We start from the raw sequence: 16,501 nt of genomic DNA on the forward strand, positions 1-16,501 counted from the left end.
CTTCCTTCCTTCCTTCCTTCCTTCCTTCCTTCCTTCCTTCTTTGTTTTCAACATTCACTTTTGTAAGATTCTGAGTTCCAAATCTTTTTCTCTTCCATCCCCAAGATGGCATGCAATTTGATATAGGCTGTACATGTACAATCATATTAAACACATTTCCACATTAGTCATGTTATGAAAGAAGAATCAGAACGAAAGGGAAAAACCATGAGAAAGAAAAAACAACAACAAAAAAGACAATATGGTATGCTTTGATCTGCGTTTCAGATTCCATAGTTCTTTTTCTGGATGTGGGTAGCATTTTCTGTCATGAAGTCTTTTGGAATTGTCTTAAGATCATTGTACAATCATGATTGATCATCACACAGTGTTGCTATTACTGTGTTCAGTGTTCTGGTTCTGCTCACTTCACTCAGCATCAGTTCATATAAATCTTTCCAGATTTTTCTGAAATCTGCCTGTTCATTATTTTTTTTAAGTCTTTTTTTTATTAATTTGTTTGTTTCCTTTTAGTTTACAGGATTCAATTCCACAATTCCTTTAGTTTCACATTTTGTCCCCCTCCCTCCCCTCCCCTCCCATGGCGGCTTATAATCAAGTATAGGATCTGTAAATACATTCACATTATACATTAGTCAGGTTATAAGGACGGATTGTACCAGCTGGAATGAAAAATGGTAAAGAGGACATAAAACCAAATAAGAGAAGGAAAAAGAGCAGGTATTTTGCTTCCACCTGGATATAAAATTAGTTCTTTCTCTGGATGCACATATTTCTTTCCACCATGAGTCTTTTGGGATTGACTTATATCACTGCATTGCTGAGAAGAGTCCAGTCTATCAAAGTTGGTCATTACACATACATTGTGTCTGTAATTGTGTACAAATTTCTCCTGGTTCTACTCTTCTCACTCATTATTTCTTATAGCACAATAGTATTCTATTACATTCATATACTACAACTTGTTCAGCCATTTCCCAATTGATGGGCTTTAAGTCACAGCTAAGTTCCAGCTTTCTGCAAGAAGCCTTTCCCAGTCCTCCTAAATCTTAATGCCTTCTCTCTGAGACTCCTCCCCATTTTGCCCTGTCTATGCTTATTTGTACATAGTTGTTCACATGGTGTTTCCCCCATTTGACTATGAGTTGCTTAAGAGCAGGGACTTTTTGCCCTTCTTTGTATACTTAGCACTCCGTACATTACCTGGCACACAGTAGGTATGTGTAAATAAATTCTAGTTGACCGGGTGTAACTCCTATGTACAGTTTTCCAGTTCCAACACCACTCCCTCCCAGATCTAGCGAGTCCTAGTTTCTTCCTCACATCTGAAAAATAAACCACGTTTTTCTTGTACTCTTTCAGTACTTCCATATTTGAATGCATCTGAGATCTCATCCAAGTGAGTGCTCCCTCCAAAAGAACATGCAATGACTTGTATTTATAGAGCACATTAGGGTTTGCAAAACACTTTATACATATTATCTCATTTGATTATGCAAAGGTACAGATCATAACTCATCCCTGATCTCCTCTTGTGTACCTCCTGGCCATGCCCTTCCATAAATATTTTGTAGAGACTCTACTCAAGTTGGTGGATGACTTCTGGTTATTGTAATAATTGTAATAATCTCTAGGTACAGCATTTGTTCTCACTACCTGACTGGACCACCATTTATGTTTTCCCAATCATGCTTTTCCCAGATAACTTTTCTGCCATTCTTTGCATCCAAGTCACTGTTGATTGTACTTGGTATCCTTGTTATACCCACCATGTATCTCTCCTTTGCTGTTAGTCATCCACAATTTTGATTCTTTGAATATCATGTCCCATGATTTACAGAGTATCACTATAAAAAAGACTGGTGTTTTAAAAAGATGGGTTTTTGTGTAAGAGAGCAGCTTGGGATCATTGAAAGTGTTGCACAATTTCCCAAGTGCAATCTAGCCCACTCTATTCCTTCTGTTCAATTCTGGAACTAGGTCATTATCCATCTGCAATGTCTGACTAAGATATATGTAGTGATGTGCCCGCTCAATGGGCTGCCCAGCTAACTGAATATCATAAGCTGGACAACAGCCTTCCTTTATCCACTTTATTTTTCCTGTGTAGACAGTAAGGTTTTGTGCCTTACCTTTTTTTTCTTCCTACATGAGACAGGGTTGTTTGGGAAGTTAGAAGAAAATGATTGAAAAGGAGAATTGATCAGCTTCTCCTATTCACATTACTTTCTACATTGAAAAGCAGTTGCTCTCTAAATGGGCAGCTAAGTGGCCCAATGGATAGAGCACTGGGTTTGGAATGAGGTAGATTCATCTTCCTGAGTTCAAATCTGGCATCAGATACTAGCTGTTTGATCCTAGGCAAGTCACTTAACCCTATTTGCCTCAGCTTCCTCATCTATAAATAAGCTAGAGAAAGAAATGGCAAACCACTCCAGTATCTTGGCCAAGAAAACCCCAAATGGGGGCAGGAAGAGTTGGACATGACTGAAATGACTGAACAGCCACAAAGCCCTCGAAATCAGTGGATTTTATCAATTCCCCAACATCACCAGGGAAGAAAAAACTAAGAGCCACAAACGTAAAACTTCTGAAACCTAATGATGATTAATGAAGAATTTTCTTCGTACCCAGTAGAGGTCTCTGAATAGGTGGAGTGGATTGAGCTGTTTCTCAGGTCTTGATGTAGGTCTCCACTAGCATATCTGATACCACAGAGGCTTGGAGTAGAGGAGAATAGAAGGGCAGAAAATCCTAAGTAGCCAGTGGGAGTGGGAGGGTGTAATGAGAATGTACATTTTAAAGATCTTCCCTGCCCCTAGGCTAAAGTACACTGGAGCCTGGGGTGGGAGGCTTGTTTTTCAGTAGATACTTTTTGATTGGCCAGTGGGTCCAAAAGGTTGTTACATTCTCTGAGCCAGGAGAAGGCTATATAAGCCCTGATGTGTAGCTTTGTTTTGGGACTCACTTTGAGAAGTGTTCTGTGATTTGATATGTATTCTGGGAAGCCGTTGTCCAGGGCCCCCCTGGCTTTGAAAAACCCAGATGTGGAAACCCAGATGTTGACTGGGTGTGGATGTAATGGTTGGACAGTTTGGAAAGCTGTCTACTTGATCTGTTAATGTCTTGATAATTCTGTCTGTATATTTTGAAGTTTGGGGTGCTGACCTTTTTCCCCTGAACAAGGTAAACGATATATGTCTGACTGATTAAAGTAAGCTTGTTAACCCATTTTGAGTTGCTTTCCTTTAACAAAGCAGATCCAAGAACCTGTGGTAGCTGCAAACCCTGAGGACGCTTGGGGTGCTTGCTGCTACAGAGGGAGGGAGGGTGCAGATGGTGGAGGGTACTTTCCATTTTTGTGAGGGGAAGTAAAAGGTTCATATCTGTCACCCATTAGAGGTGTCTTAGTTTTCTAGTTCCAGGGATTCTGGGTCAGTGGATGAGCATGGGATCAGAGGGCTCATCCTTCTTAACTCTGATTAAGATTCAGAAATCTGTTATCTATAAGAACTAGGGTGCTACAAAGAAATATTTCTCTTGAGCTGAACAGAGTTGTTTTGAGCATTTTGAAAACAAGAAGAGATTTTCCCAGTAGTTTAGGAATGTTAGACAAATAGTGAAATTTCAATAAATTGCATAGGCAAAAAAAAAGTAAACAAAATAGCCAAAGGAGTTGTCCCTAACTAGCTAGGCCAAGGCCAAGGGCAATTACCTCAAGATTTGCTTCTCTAGAAAGAACAATGGAGCCTTTGCTTTAAGGAGTAACAATTTTCTCTTTGAATTCTACATATAAATGCTGACCTAGATCCAGAGAAGAAGAATTTCAGGAGGATTCTAATTTTAAATTTAAAAGGCCTCCATTTATCAGTATAGCTTCATAGGCATGTATTTTTCTAGCAAGCAATATTAATTCCTTTAGATTCACAAAAGATGGCACTTACACTTAGAAAAACCTTAATGCAAGCACAGCCTTAAATACATTATTAACTAGGGGATAGAACTATAGGGACAGTCATTACAGAAACATTTTATCAGTTAAAGTATTTTTGACCTACTCACACAAGACTCGAATGGTTATAATTTTCATTGAGAAAGCCCTTTACTCTCAGGGGCTTCAAGCAATTAGCACGGGAGCATGTGATGAGGACTTCATCATCTCCAGGGAGTCTCCCTCTTCTATCTGGATTCCATTCTGGACATCCTTGATGATAATGGCCTTTACTCTTGTCAAGCATACAAGTGTTCCTATTTTTATACCTTACTTGAAAATTTTCAGAAAATAATTGAATTTACTACCATGATTCTTTCAAGAAATCTGGTATTATCTGTATGCATGAATACAAGGCATGTAATTGAAGGAATGAATAAAAAAGCATTTATTAAGTGCTTACTGAATGCCAAGCACTGTGCAATGTTCTAGGGATGTAAACAGTAAGAAGAGACTATGAAAAAAAGAGTTTTACTTCAGGGCAGATGGAATTAGGGAAGTCCTAATAGTTTGTTGGGGGTGGAATGGGGACATACAGAAATGCAAGGCTTGGTAATTTACATAGTTAATATGATAGTGCCGGGGAACTTCCGGGCATAGAAGCAGTACAGATGATAAAGCCTGGTGCTCCCTGTATCTCATCAAGAAAGAATGGAGTTGTTGACTTCCATCATCTCCTTCAACTCTCTTGAGGAGGCAAGCAGTTCAGGTTAGGCAAGGGGGTCAATGCCCCCAGGGGTGGTACTCTTGCTGCCACCAGAAGCCCTGTGGTTCTGGAACTTCGTGGGACTAGAGGAAAGGGCAAGGAGTGAGGAGGGGAAGATGAGGGGGGTAGAGTGCATATAAGCTGTATTTTTCCCTCCAGTAAAAAGAAGGGAATAAGCAATTATATAGTGCCTACTATGTGCTAGACGCTGTGCTAAGTCCTTTTGCCTTTTTTATTCCTATTATCTCATTTGATTGTCACTTTGTGAGGTAGGCATTATTATTAACTCCATTTTATAGTTGTAGAAACTGAGGCAAATAGAGGTTACTTGTCCAGGATCATCAGCTAGGGAAGAGCTGGATTTGAACTCAAGTCTTCCTGATTCCAGGTCCAGAGTTCTATTGACTCTATCAGGTAAAATGCTTTTTAGAAATAGAAACAGTAAACACGGCTCTTTCTTCTAGCCTTTGTACTATCACTATCAATGTACATGTCTTACCCTTTCCATTAGACCTTAGGATCCAGTGAGAACAGTGACTATATTTTACTTATCTTCATATTTCCCCTTGGCATACAATTCAGCCCTTGCTCATAATGGATATTCATTAAATGTTTGCTGAATGACTACGTGAATGAATGAGTGAGTGAAAATTTTTTTGATGATGATGATAATGGAAATAGAAGCAGTGTCTGAAAGGTTGCAGGGAGGGTGGGGGGTGGGGCAGGGGGTGCTTAGAAATTGAAAAACAATGGGCAGACACAGGGAGGAATGTTTTGTGGATGAACAACTATTTTCCCTGTAGAGGAGGGTCTGGGGTACACCACAAAGAATTAAGGTAAAATTAAGGACAGACTTCCTGGTGGAAAGGGGGAAGTAGATCCTAGAATGTGTAGCAGAGACAGTTTTTCCAGGAGATTTTAAATAAAAAGCAAGAAATAAAATTTTTAGAATTGAATGTTGACCCTGTTCAGAGACAGGGGCGTGGGTAAGATGACTTTAAAGGTGCCTTCCTGCTCAAAGTCTCTGCTTGAGTCAGCCAGGCTTCTGCAGCTACAAAACTACTATCTCTGCCATTGAGAAGCCTGGGAAAAACCCAACTTGCTGGTTTAGCCGTCCAGTCACTTAAATCTGATAAAAATAGGAGCCGAAATACCATCTCCAGGCTGCTGTTTTTAAAAAGCATCTGAGATGCCAGATTGGGTTTATTTCCCCCTCAACAGAGAACGGCTACAGAACCTTTCCCTTCTTCCAAGAGGCAAGATGCTAATGTGGCACACTTAAAGGAGGAAAGCAAAAAAACTGGCAAGAGATTTTTCATTGCCTGTCTCACCCAACCCCCCAAACTCCCACTTCCACCTTCCAGTGGCTGCAAAATAAGTGTTAGTAGAATCCACAGGTCCTCTGACCTCTACTGACTGTGTTTACCTCTCATGTCTATGATATAGTCTGACCTCATGATAGAGCCCCCTTCTTACTCCTGAGACACTTTTTAATAACCCTAAGATAAGTATTTTTTCTCCTTTCACAGAGAAAGACTGAGGTCCAGAGAAAGTAAATGAATTATTAATTATCAGCACAAAATTTGGGGTTCTCAGATTTAACGCCTCTATCTCTGACCTCCAAAAGTAACAATCAGTGGGAAAATGGATTTGAAATTTAAGGACATGAGTTATATTCTTTCCTCTGTGTGACAATGGGTAAATCACTCAACCTCTCTGGATCTTGGTTTCCTCCTTGTAAATAAAATAATAAGTTTGGAATAGATGACCTCAAAAGTCCCTTGCAGCTCTGCAACTTTCTTCCTAGTTCTGAGATCTTGGACAAATCATTTTGTTTCCTCTTTGAGCCAGGATGACAAAACTTGTCTCATCTACCTTAAAAGTATATTGTGAGGGGCGGCCAGGTAGCACAGCGAGTAAGAGCACCGGCTCCAGTGTTGAGAAGACCTGGAGATTGAATCCCGGGCTCAGACACTTAACACCCACCCAGAAACACCTGGCCGTGTAACCTTGAGCAAGTTACTTAACCCCAATTGCTTAGGGGCAGCCAGGTGGCTCAGCGAGTAAGAGCACCGGCTCTTAAAGTATATTGTGAGAATCACAAAAAGTGCTGTCATGTAAATATAAGCTACTATTATAGGAATTATTTGACCCTATCGCTTAGATAAGACACATGATTAAACAACTTTCAACAAACTAAGCTGTGTCAAGCTTATAGCTCTTCCAAGATTAGCCAGCATACATCAAGACTCCCACCCCCCTCCCCACCTTGTGCTGTTGGTCTTCTTCAAGAACAAACGTCTAACAACAACATCAATACTAGCACCTGTTTAGAAGTATCTGACATATAGCAGAAAATTAGTAAATGTTTGTTGATTGATTGAATTGAAGTGAGTCTCTGACCTCTACCTTCTTTGAACTTTAATTCAGCAAAAAAATATTATTAGAGTTATCCCTTCCACATCTTGATTTTCTCCATCATGGTTCTCATATCATGGGTTGGCATAAGAAATTAAATTGAAATTTGGGGGGGTTTTCTGGAAGTCACAGATGGCACAAGAAGGGCAGCAGAGGACACAGAGCCTTTGACCAAATAACTCAAATTTTATAAAAAGGTACAGTAAACACTCCATAAAAGAAAAAGAAAAATTCAGACTTCTCTTGTAGGAAGGGAGGGCCAAAAAATTTTACACAGATTTTCCAGATCGCAGGGGCACCAAGCCTTTAACCCCCCAAATGTGGAAGGGATGACTGTACATACTATACATGAGACACTGTGCTATACATTAGACCTTGACTGTGGTAGGTGCTAGACCTAACCTGGAGAATTTCATTTTACACTAACCTGAATTGTTCTCTAATTGTTTATGTGTGTAGTTTGGTCTCACTCAGATTCTATGCCCATATATACCCTCTTATATCCCTCATAGCACCTAGGAAAGCATTGGGGCACATAATCCAGAACTTACTAGATTTGTTTCGAGTGACCAAGTGACCCAGTTCATTGCAGCTGCCTAGAAACTGAGAAAGTTTTCAATGAAAAAGTGATAGGCTTTTTTTTATGGATATTTACAAATCTCTTACAAGGAAAGATATGAGCCCCAGAATGAGTCACTTAGAGGACTGGGGTAGGTCTAAGGGAAGGGAAGGGAAAGGAAAATTATACATTTCAACCACTAGAAAAACAAAAGATGTAATGAGGTCACTCAACAGGACAAGGAAGAACATGATGATCCTAGGAGAGGCTACTGTTTAGACCTGATGAGGCCCACACAAATTATTTATTTGGACCTGGGATAGCACACCCAGGTAGCATCTTTGGAACTGATCAGGAACACTTAGGTTCCATCTAATTTTCTTCATTCTTCCCTGTTGGATAGTGTTTTCTCAATCCTCCCTGCCGCCTTTGACATTTTAGAGATGATGGTGAGTCTGAGAAGGGTTAAGTGATTTATCCAGGATTATACAGATAGTGTCAGGCAAGATTCAAGCTCAAATCTTCCCTTATATTTTTTCACTTTATATTTATGCTTTTTATGCCTATATTTTTACTTGATGTCTTCCTAGAATGTAACCTCTTTGCAAGTAGGAATGTTTTTTTTGTATTTGTATCCCTGGGACTAGGATAGAACCTAAGACACAGTAGATGCCTAATAAATGTTTGTTGATTGATTGAAAGATTTGGTACAATGAATGAAAAGGCAAAAAAGCTCTTAATAAAGAGCCCTATGTGCTCACCACTGTGCTAAATTCTGGGGATACAAATTCAAACACAGCAATAATCTCTTCCCTCAGGAAGCTTACTTTTTTTTTTTTAAAGCAATCAGGGTTTTAAGTAACTTGCTCAAGGTTACACGGCCAGTTATTTCTGGGTGTGGTGCTAAGTATCTGAGCCTGGATTCGATCCCAAGTCATCCCAACACTGGGGCCAGTGCTCTTACTCGCTGTGCTACCTGGCCGCCCCAGGAAGCTTACTTTTAAAGAGAGAGAGTGATGGCCAGGGAGAGGCACTTTGGTCTGGAAAGTTACTTTGGAGAATAAGTCAACACAACAGTATAATGGTGAGTTGGTTTTATGGTGCCTGGTTTCAGAACTTGACAGGGGTAACTGGAAGGAAAGCACATTCACCACCCAGGAAAGGAAACCCTACTGCACCTCACTGTGGAAATTCTTCTGGGATATGGTCGTTGGAGTCGGGGGACGTTGAAGGGCAGATCAAGGGCTGCACTGACAGCTGTTGGTCAGTCATTTTTCAGTCATGTCTGTCTCTTCATGACCCCGTTTGGGGTTTTCTTGGCAGATATATTGGAGTGGTTTGCCATTTCCTTCTCTGGATCATTTTACAGATGAGGAAATTGAGGCAAATATGGTAAAATGACTTGCCCAGGATCACTAGTAAGTGTCTAAGTTCAAATTTGAACTCAGGAAGATGAGTCTTCCTGACTCCAGGCCCAGCAACCTGTCCACTGCACCTCCTAGTGTTTTCTTGAAGCAGTGTTTCAGAGCGGTTGTCACAGTCACAAGTGGGGTCCCCGAGAATGACCTCTAGTGTATGTGTGGGAGAGAGGGAATTATCTTTAAGACTGTTAGAAAGAGGGTAAAGGAGGGAGGAATGACTGCCAAGGGTCATTTGGGGGGGGTGTGTGGAAATAAAAAGGATTACCAAGCAGCTGTGAGGCAGCTTGTTGAGATCAGATAACAAGAATAAGCAATAGCCCCATTTGAGACCTTTGTATAACTTTCTTCAGAGGAATTCTGAAGCTTGGGAGTTAGAGTGAAGAAGGCAGATGGTTTGACAGGGCCTGAGAAGAAACAGGACAAGGGAGCAAGGGGGCCTAGGGTAGTGGACAGCATAATTGAACTGGTTATCTTTAAGGTCTTCAAGCCTAAAGAGAGGCAGTGAGGCCAGAGAGAAGCTGTATCAGGAGAACAGGGCAGTGTGCAAGGATTAGAGGCTGACATAGAGATGAAGAATTGTTTTAGAAATAGCCATTTCACAAAGCAGTTTAAATCGAGGCCCCAGAAGTTAGTTGCATGCCCTTTGTCTGAATGATAGTGAGAAAGAAAAAGACCCATATGTATGAAAGTATTTATGGTATCTCATTTTGTGGTGGCAAAGACCTGGAAGCTAAGGGAGCATCCTTAGCGTCAACTGGGGAACAGCTGAACAAAGTATGTGTAGAATGGGATACAACTGTGCCCAAAGAAATGATGAAATGGATGGTTTCAGAGAAACCTGGCAAGACATATGAACTGAGGCAGAGGGAACCAAGCAAGATCAGGAGAATAACAATCTAAAGACAAACAACTTTGAAAGACTTAGGAGCACTGATCCATGAAATAATCAACCATAATCAGGGAGGGCTGTTAAGAAGAATGCTACTCAGCTCCTGAATGATAAAGAAGTGGTAGATGAAACAGGCAGAATGAGACATATGCTGGTGGATAAGGCCAATGTGGGAATTTGTTTTACTTGACTATGCATGTATATGATAAGACTTTTTTTTTTTTCCCCCAGTGGAGGGAGTAGGTGGTAGGGAGAGATAATCAGTGCTTGGTAGTGGAAAATAATAATAATAAATTATAATGGGTTTAGGAGAAGCATAGGAAGAGATGGGAAGTAAACTGGAGTTTACTGACTAGGTGACTCCCATGGTCAGCTGTGTCCTTTAGGAAAATCACTTTGGCAGCTGTGTGAAGGCAGGGAGACCAGGAGGCTATTGCAGTAATCCAGTAAGAGGCGGGAAGTCCTGAGCTAGTGTGGTGGTTGTGAGAAGGGAGAAGGGAACAGAAGTAAGAGATGTTATGGAGGCAGAAGTGACAAGATTTGGCAAAGGACTGGTTATGTGGGAGTGAGGAAGATCGAGGAGTAGTTGTGAGCCTTGAAGGATGGTGATATCTTGGCTGGGAATAGGGAAGTTTGGAAGAGAGGTGGCTTTGGGGAGAGCTGATGTCATGAGATCTTCCATGTGTACTACAATCCATTCATGCTGCTATCACTTACTTAGTCCTAGCAGAATGAAAACAGGAGAAGAGGACCTCTTATTCACCTGTCAGTGATAGGTGTGGTATGGAATCATCTCAGCCATCAGGGGATCAGGTGAAAAGGGGGTGATTATGTATAATAGGATGGGCAGAAATTTCCTCATTGACACATTTGAAGCAACAACAGCAGGAAAGGGGAAGGGAATAAACATTTCTATATTACCTACTATGTAAAAGGCACTGTGCTAAATGCTTACAGATATTTTGATCATAATATCCCTGGCAGGTAGGTGCTATTTATCATCTCCATTTTACAGTTGAGAAAATGGAGGTTAAGTGACTTGCCCAGGGTCACACAGCTAAGGAAGTGTCTGAGACTACATTTGAACTTGGGTCTTTTTGACTCCAGGCCCAGGTCTCTGTCTACTATGCCACTAAGCTGCCTCTGTGGGTGTCCAAGTAGCAGATTCATAATTATAACTGTTGGAAGGGGCCAATCCTGTTTGAGAAGCTGGAAAGTTGGGAGCTTGCTAACAGAGAAAAGGGGAAGAATGGGTGTGAGGGAGTGTTAGACCATGAGAGTAGGTGTGGTAGTTAAATTCCATCCTAATCTCCCTATAATAGCCATTCAAGGGAACATAACTTCTTACCTTCAGATTAGCTGGTCACCCAATCTTTGGATCAAATCACTTTCCTTTGGAGACCACAGACTTTGTGTGATTTAGCTGACTCCAAATGAGGTTACCGAATGATACAAAGGGAGGGTCTGGAAATGACAAGGGGCACTGAGGATTGGGCAGGGGGAGGTAGATGAGAAAAGTGTGGAACTTGGTGTGTGTGTGTGTGTGTGTGTGTGTGTGTGTGTGTGTGTGTGTGTAGAAATGTTTAGATGTTATAGGTTTCATAGAGCTAGAGGACAGGAACTAGGGTTTTTTATTTAGTGAAACTTCATTCTGTGGTTGTGGGAACTGAGGCCTAGGAAAGGTAACTGGCCAAAGGTTGAACAGCTTCAGGAAGGGTGGTGTTTTGTAGAGGCTAACCCTCAGCACAGGGCTACAGGAGTGGAAGGAAGTTTAAGATTTTAGGTTTATTTTCATTTTCACTTTTTAAAAAAGATTCTGAAAGTAATAAACACCAAATAATATGGGCATATCTATATATAAGGTAAAATAGAAAAAAAGAAGATTGAATATAGAACTGAAATTTTCAACTAGCTTGCTTTTTTTTATTTTAAATTTTTAAAATTCTAAAATTTTGTAAATTTTTTTAAATTTTTTTGCATTTTGGAGTTAAGCAACTTGCCCAAGGTCACATGGCTAGGTTTTTTTTTTTTGGGTGTTAAGAGTCTGAGGCTAGATTTGAACTCAGATCCTCCTGAGTCCTGGGCAGGTGCTCTATTTACTGCACCACCTAGCTGCCCCTGCTTTTCCTTTTTAAGCATATAATATATTCAACATGCAACTTTCAAAGTTGTCTGGCTAGTCTGTGTTTCTTCTGTTCATTAATAAAACTGCTTCACTGATCATCTTCTTTCTGATATCCCTCATCTCTATTTCCTTCCCTACCCATTATGAAAAAACAAACTGAATAACAACCCGGGTAACAAATATGCACCAGCAAGCAAAATAAAAAGCCCACATTGGCTGTGCCCTAAAACTCATTCTGAAAAGTAGTAATCTTCTTGTAGAAAACATTAGTGAATGGGGGAAAAAGGGGATAGTAAAGGGTGTGTATGGGGAGAGTTTCCATGGGATAAAGAGTTTATTCTAAGCTGTCTTACCTCTCCAAGAGACAACTCTTATCATCTCCTAACCTCCACCCCACAACTTGTCCACAGCCAGAGTTATCCAGGAAACTCTTCCCCCCTCTCTGGCCTGACAGCCTGAACTTCCTCACCTTGGCGCCAAACTTTTTGCTAGAGAGCCCAATCTACCATGGCCTTTGCAGCCCTTGGGATTTTGTTTTGGTTTTTTGTTTTTGGCATTGAACTCTTTCCCTATTCTTCTCTCACTCTCCCCACCCCCTTCCCACAAACAGACAAAACATAAAAAGCACCTACACTTGCTCAGGGAGCTTCATGCAGAGCTCAGTTTAATTCAGTACACACTAATTAAGAATTTACTATTTGTAGGGTACTGTGCTAAGGGCTGAAGAAAGAAAAAGATGGGAAGGCAACTTTATGTCCCAGCCCTGGGCACTCTGCTTCATGGGGAGGTGTATCAGGGTTACAGAAACAAGCTTTACTCTGTGCCTTGGTTTACCCAGTGGGGGAAGGGGTATCAGAGCTTCAGATCCTCTAAGCCTCTCCCATCCCCTCCAGACACAGGCTGAGGGACCCACGGTTCTTTTCAAAGGGAAAAATCTGAGCAGTTCCATACCCTGGATGCCTCTGCCAGCTGGGACCCCTACGGGACAGTGGCACGGGATGATCCCCTGCCTGGGGCACCTCCCAGTCTCTGAGGCAGCAGCATCTCCTCTCTCTCTCATCCCTATCCCCCCTTCCCCTCCATTCCCTTTTCTTCTTCCCCTCACTCCCCTTCTTCTCCCTCCCTCTCTCCCTTCTCTCCTCTTTCCTCCCCCTTCTCTTCTCTTGCTCTCCTTTTTCCCTATTCCTTTCCCCTTGATCTCTCCTCTCCCTTTATTCCCTTTCCTCCCTCTCACCTTCTTTTTCCATCTCATCTTCCTCTACTCCTTCCCTTCTCTCCTCTCCTCCCCTCCCTCATCTTTCTCCTTTTCCTTCCACCCACTTTCTTTTTCCCTCCCCTCCCTCCCCTTTCTCTTCTCCCTCTCCTCCCAATGTTCTCCCCTATCCTTCTCCCCTCCTGTCCCTCTCCTGTCCCTCCCCTCCCCCTCCCTCTCCCTCCCCTCAGCCTCTCCCCTCCCCCTCCTCCCCCCCTTCCCGCTCCTCGCTGAGCTCCCGGGCCGTGTGCGCAAGCGTGTCCATCCCAGAGCCGGCCCCTTCCCCGCTAGCCGCCGTCCTCCCGGGTCCCCTCAGGCGCGGACTTTCCCAGCTCCCCCGGCCAGCCGCGGTCCGGGACAGGCCCGGGCCCCGGAGCCGCTGCCTCCGCCCGGCGCCTAGCGGATCGGAGCGACGTCCCCGCCCTGACCTGTCCGGCCGCCGGGTCCGCCCCGCCCGGAGGGTGAGTACCGCGGCCGAAGGGAGGGGAGGGGTCGGAGAGGGACCCTCGGGGGCGCCGGGGGAGGGGGCCAGGGCCTGGGGCAAGGGGGCCGCGGTTCGAGAGGGCTGGGAGGGGGCGTGGGGGTGGAGGGACGCCCCTCGGCGGCGCGGGCCCGGCAGCTGTACTCCCCGAGGGTTGACTGAGGGCTCACCGCGGTCGGGGGCGGCCGCCCGGCTGTACAAAGTTTCTTTAGTCCGGATGGAGGGCATCCTCCGGAGCCCCGGCATCAGGCTGGCAGTGCCCACGCGTTCACTCGCTCTGAATGCCCGGGCTCCCAGGGTTCGAACAGAGGTAGAGTTCGAGCAGTGGCTCCATTGCTCCAGTTGTAGCTGCTTCCCACCCCCTTCGGTGCTGGACGAGTTGGGCGTCCCAGTAGGCAGGGGTCTCCCCTGGCAGACAGGCTCAGGTCTGCCAACATGTCTGCCCACTGCTTCCCCCTTCACTCCTGTGCTTTGGGCTCTTCTGCCCTTCCTTTACTTCAGGGCTCTTTCGTGTACCTTAAAAGTCTGAATCTGACCTGCTTTTTGGACCTGAAAGCGTGAAGGGAAATGGTGATCCTCGTGCCTAGATCTCACGGCCACGGTCAAGGCTTGGGGACTTCTTCGGGAGACTCCTTTTAGGACAGACGGTGTTTGCAGGAGCCTGGTGCTCTTCTCGGCAGGGCTTACGGATGGTGCCAGAGCTAGCAGGGCTTTGGGGAAGGGAGGTCCTGAAACTGAGTGTCCTCTGATATTCTCCCCTTCCCTCCTCCCCAAACAGCAAAATTCTAGTTCTAGTAGGACTTTGACGTCTGGGCCCAGAACTCCATCCTTAAAGGTCTCAAGTTGTCTCTTTTGGACTTATGGGTCACCAGCTAGAATGATTCTTGGCAGCCTCATCTGGGTTTTCTCCAGTGGGTCTGGAGAGCTGTGTGGGACAGATCAAGGCTATCCCCCTTCTGGATCTAAGTAGTGATATCCATCTGTGACATTGTCTCCCACACCCTCAATCCTGGCAGCAGCTGTTGCCCCATGATGGACTTGGAGCCCAGGGCACCCCTGCTGTCAATTTGGACAGAAACCCAGAAATTCTTGTTTCCCTGCAATGTACATATAATGATCCAGTCCGTGGGTGGTTGTGCAGGAGGTTGGTCTTTGAACCTCCTGCCCAAGACCACAGTATAACCCAGGTAAGCAGGACAGTGGGGCCCCTAGGTACTGGTTCCAAGCACTGTTGGTTGCTAGCTCTAGTCATGGAGTAGGCTTCACAGCCCATCTCCAAAGCTGGCAGTGTGAAGGGAGGTCTTGAGATGGATGCATGATATGCCCTGAAGTCATCGTGAACTTTTGATAAGAAGGGTCTGGGATTGGGATGGCCAGGTGTCAGGAGTTGTTTCTGACCCCACATGTTGAGAGCTGGTAGTGGAAGGGAGAACAGAGTGGTGAGATGAGGGGAGGAAGGTAACAGGGCCTTGACCCGGGGTAGTCTGAGGTAAGAAAAGCAGAGTAGGGATGTTTCAATGTAAAGACTGGTTGACTTAGGGTCATTTAGCCACTGTGATGTTGAGGGGGCATCCTTTACCCTGTGTGTGCCTGGGTCAGTGACTGACAAACCTTTGGAGCCTGCGTGGTGCCTTTTGCTTTCTTTCTCCCCCGTCTCCCATTCCCCTCCCCCTCTCAATGCAGGGACTTGCTTCTCTGAAACTGAATGATGACCTGCCCTCTACACTGTATATACCATGACCCTATTCCTGATGATGGAGGGCCCCTTAGGCCTGATTTTCTTGGTGGAACCATATTTCAGTCCAGTGCTCTGTTCCTTACAGGTGTGAATAATTAATAATAATGACTAGTATTTACCCAGTGCTTTAAGGTTTGCAAAAGGCTTTACATTTGTGACCTCATTTGATCCTCACAACCCTGTGAGGTGTAGGTATGTACTATTAGTAAGAGCTTGTTTAGTTCTTTCAGTGTGTTTTGACTCTTCAAGAAGAGATACTGGAGTAATTTCCTTTTCCAACTCTTTTTACTGATGAGAAACAGGCAAACAGGGTTAAGTGACTTGCCCAGGGTTAGCTATGAAGTGTGTGAGGCTGGATTTGAACTCATGAAGATGAGGCTTCCTGATTCCAAGCCTAGTGTTCTATCCATAGTCCTGCCTAGCTTTCCCAGTAAGTGCCTGAGGTAGAATCAAAACTCTGGCCTTCCTGACTTCCTAGTCTGCCAGACTATCCATTAGGAAGCCCAAGACTAGGGATGCTCCTAGATTACTTCTTCCTCTTTCCTTCTCTGCTTGCCCTAAAGTGACCCAGCCAGGACGTATCTTAATCTCCTGTTGGTCCCAGCTTCCCCTGCTTGTCCTAGGCTCCAGGGAGGTCAGTCACCCAATGGAATCTTTAGGACTCTGTTTACGTGTTTTGGGAAGGTTCTGGGGTTTGATTATCCTCTTCCCTCCCCTCCATCTTGTCAGCCCATCTTCCTTCCCTCTGTGACCTTGGGCAAGGACAATACAGCAGCTGACATTTATATAACACTTTAAAATCTGAAAGGCACTTTTATTTATATTTACTTGATTTTAACTTCCCTAGGCCTCAGAGTTTTCATCTATAAAACTGAGGGGTGGAGTTAGGCTAGGTTACCTTTAAATTCTATCCTAACTGAA

General features: G+C 43.8%; 1 protein-coding gene across 1 annotated transcript in view; it reads left to right on the top strand.

The window, feature by feature from the left end:
• Positions 1–13,690: 13,690 nt before the first annotated feature.
• Positions 13,691–16,501, top strand: part of ST3GAL4 (ST3 beta-galactoside alpha-2,3-sialyltransferase 4) — a 46,068-nt gene continuing 43,257 nt past the window's right edge. Inside the window, exon 1 of the mRNA XM_069080806.1 lies at positions 13,691–13,822. The gene's annotated coding sequence lies outside the window, so the exon portion shown is untranslated. The remainder of the gene's footprint in view (positions 13,823–16,501) is intronic.

The sequence above is a fragment of the Petaurus breviceps genome, unplaced genomic scaffold, assembly GCF_028583685.1.
Source record: "Petaurus breviceps papuanus isolate PSGF00001 unplaced genomic scaffold, PetGlider_PUasm1.0 91133, whole genome shotgun sequence".
NCBI classification, from domain to species: Eukaryota; Metazoa; Chordata; class Mammalia; order Diprotodontia; family Petauridae; genus Petaurus; species Petaurus breviceps.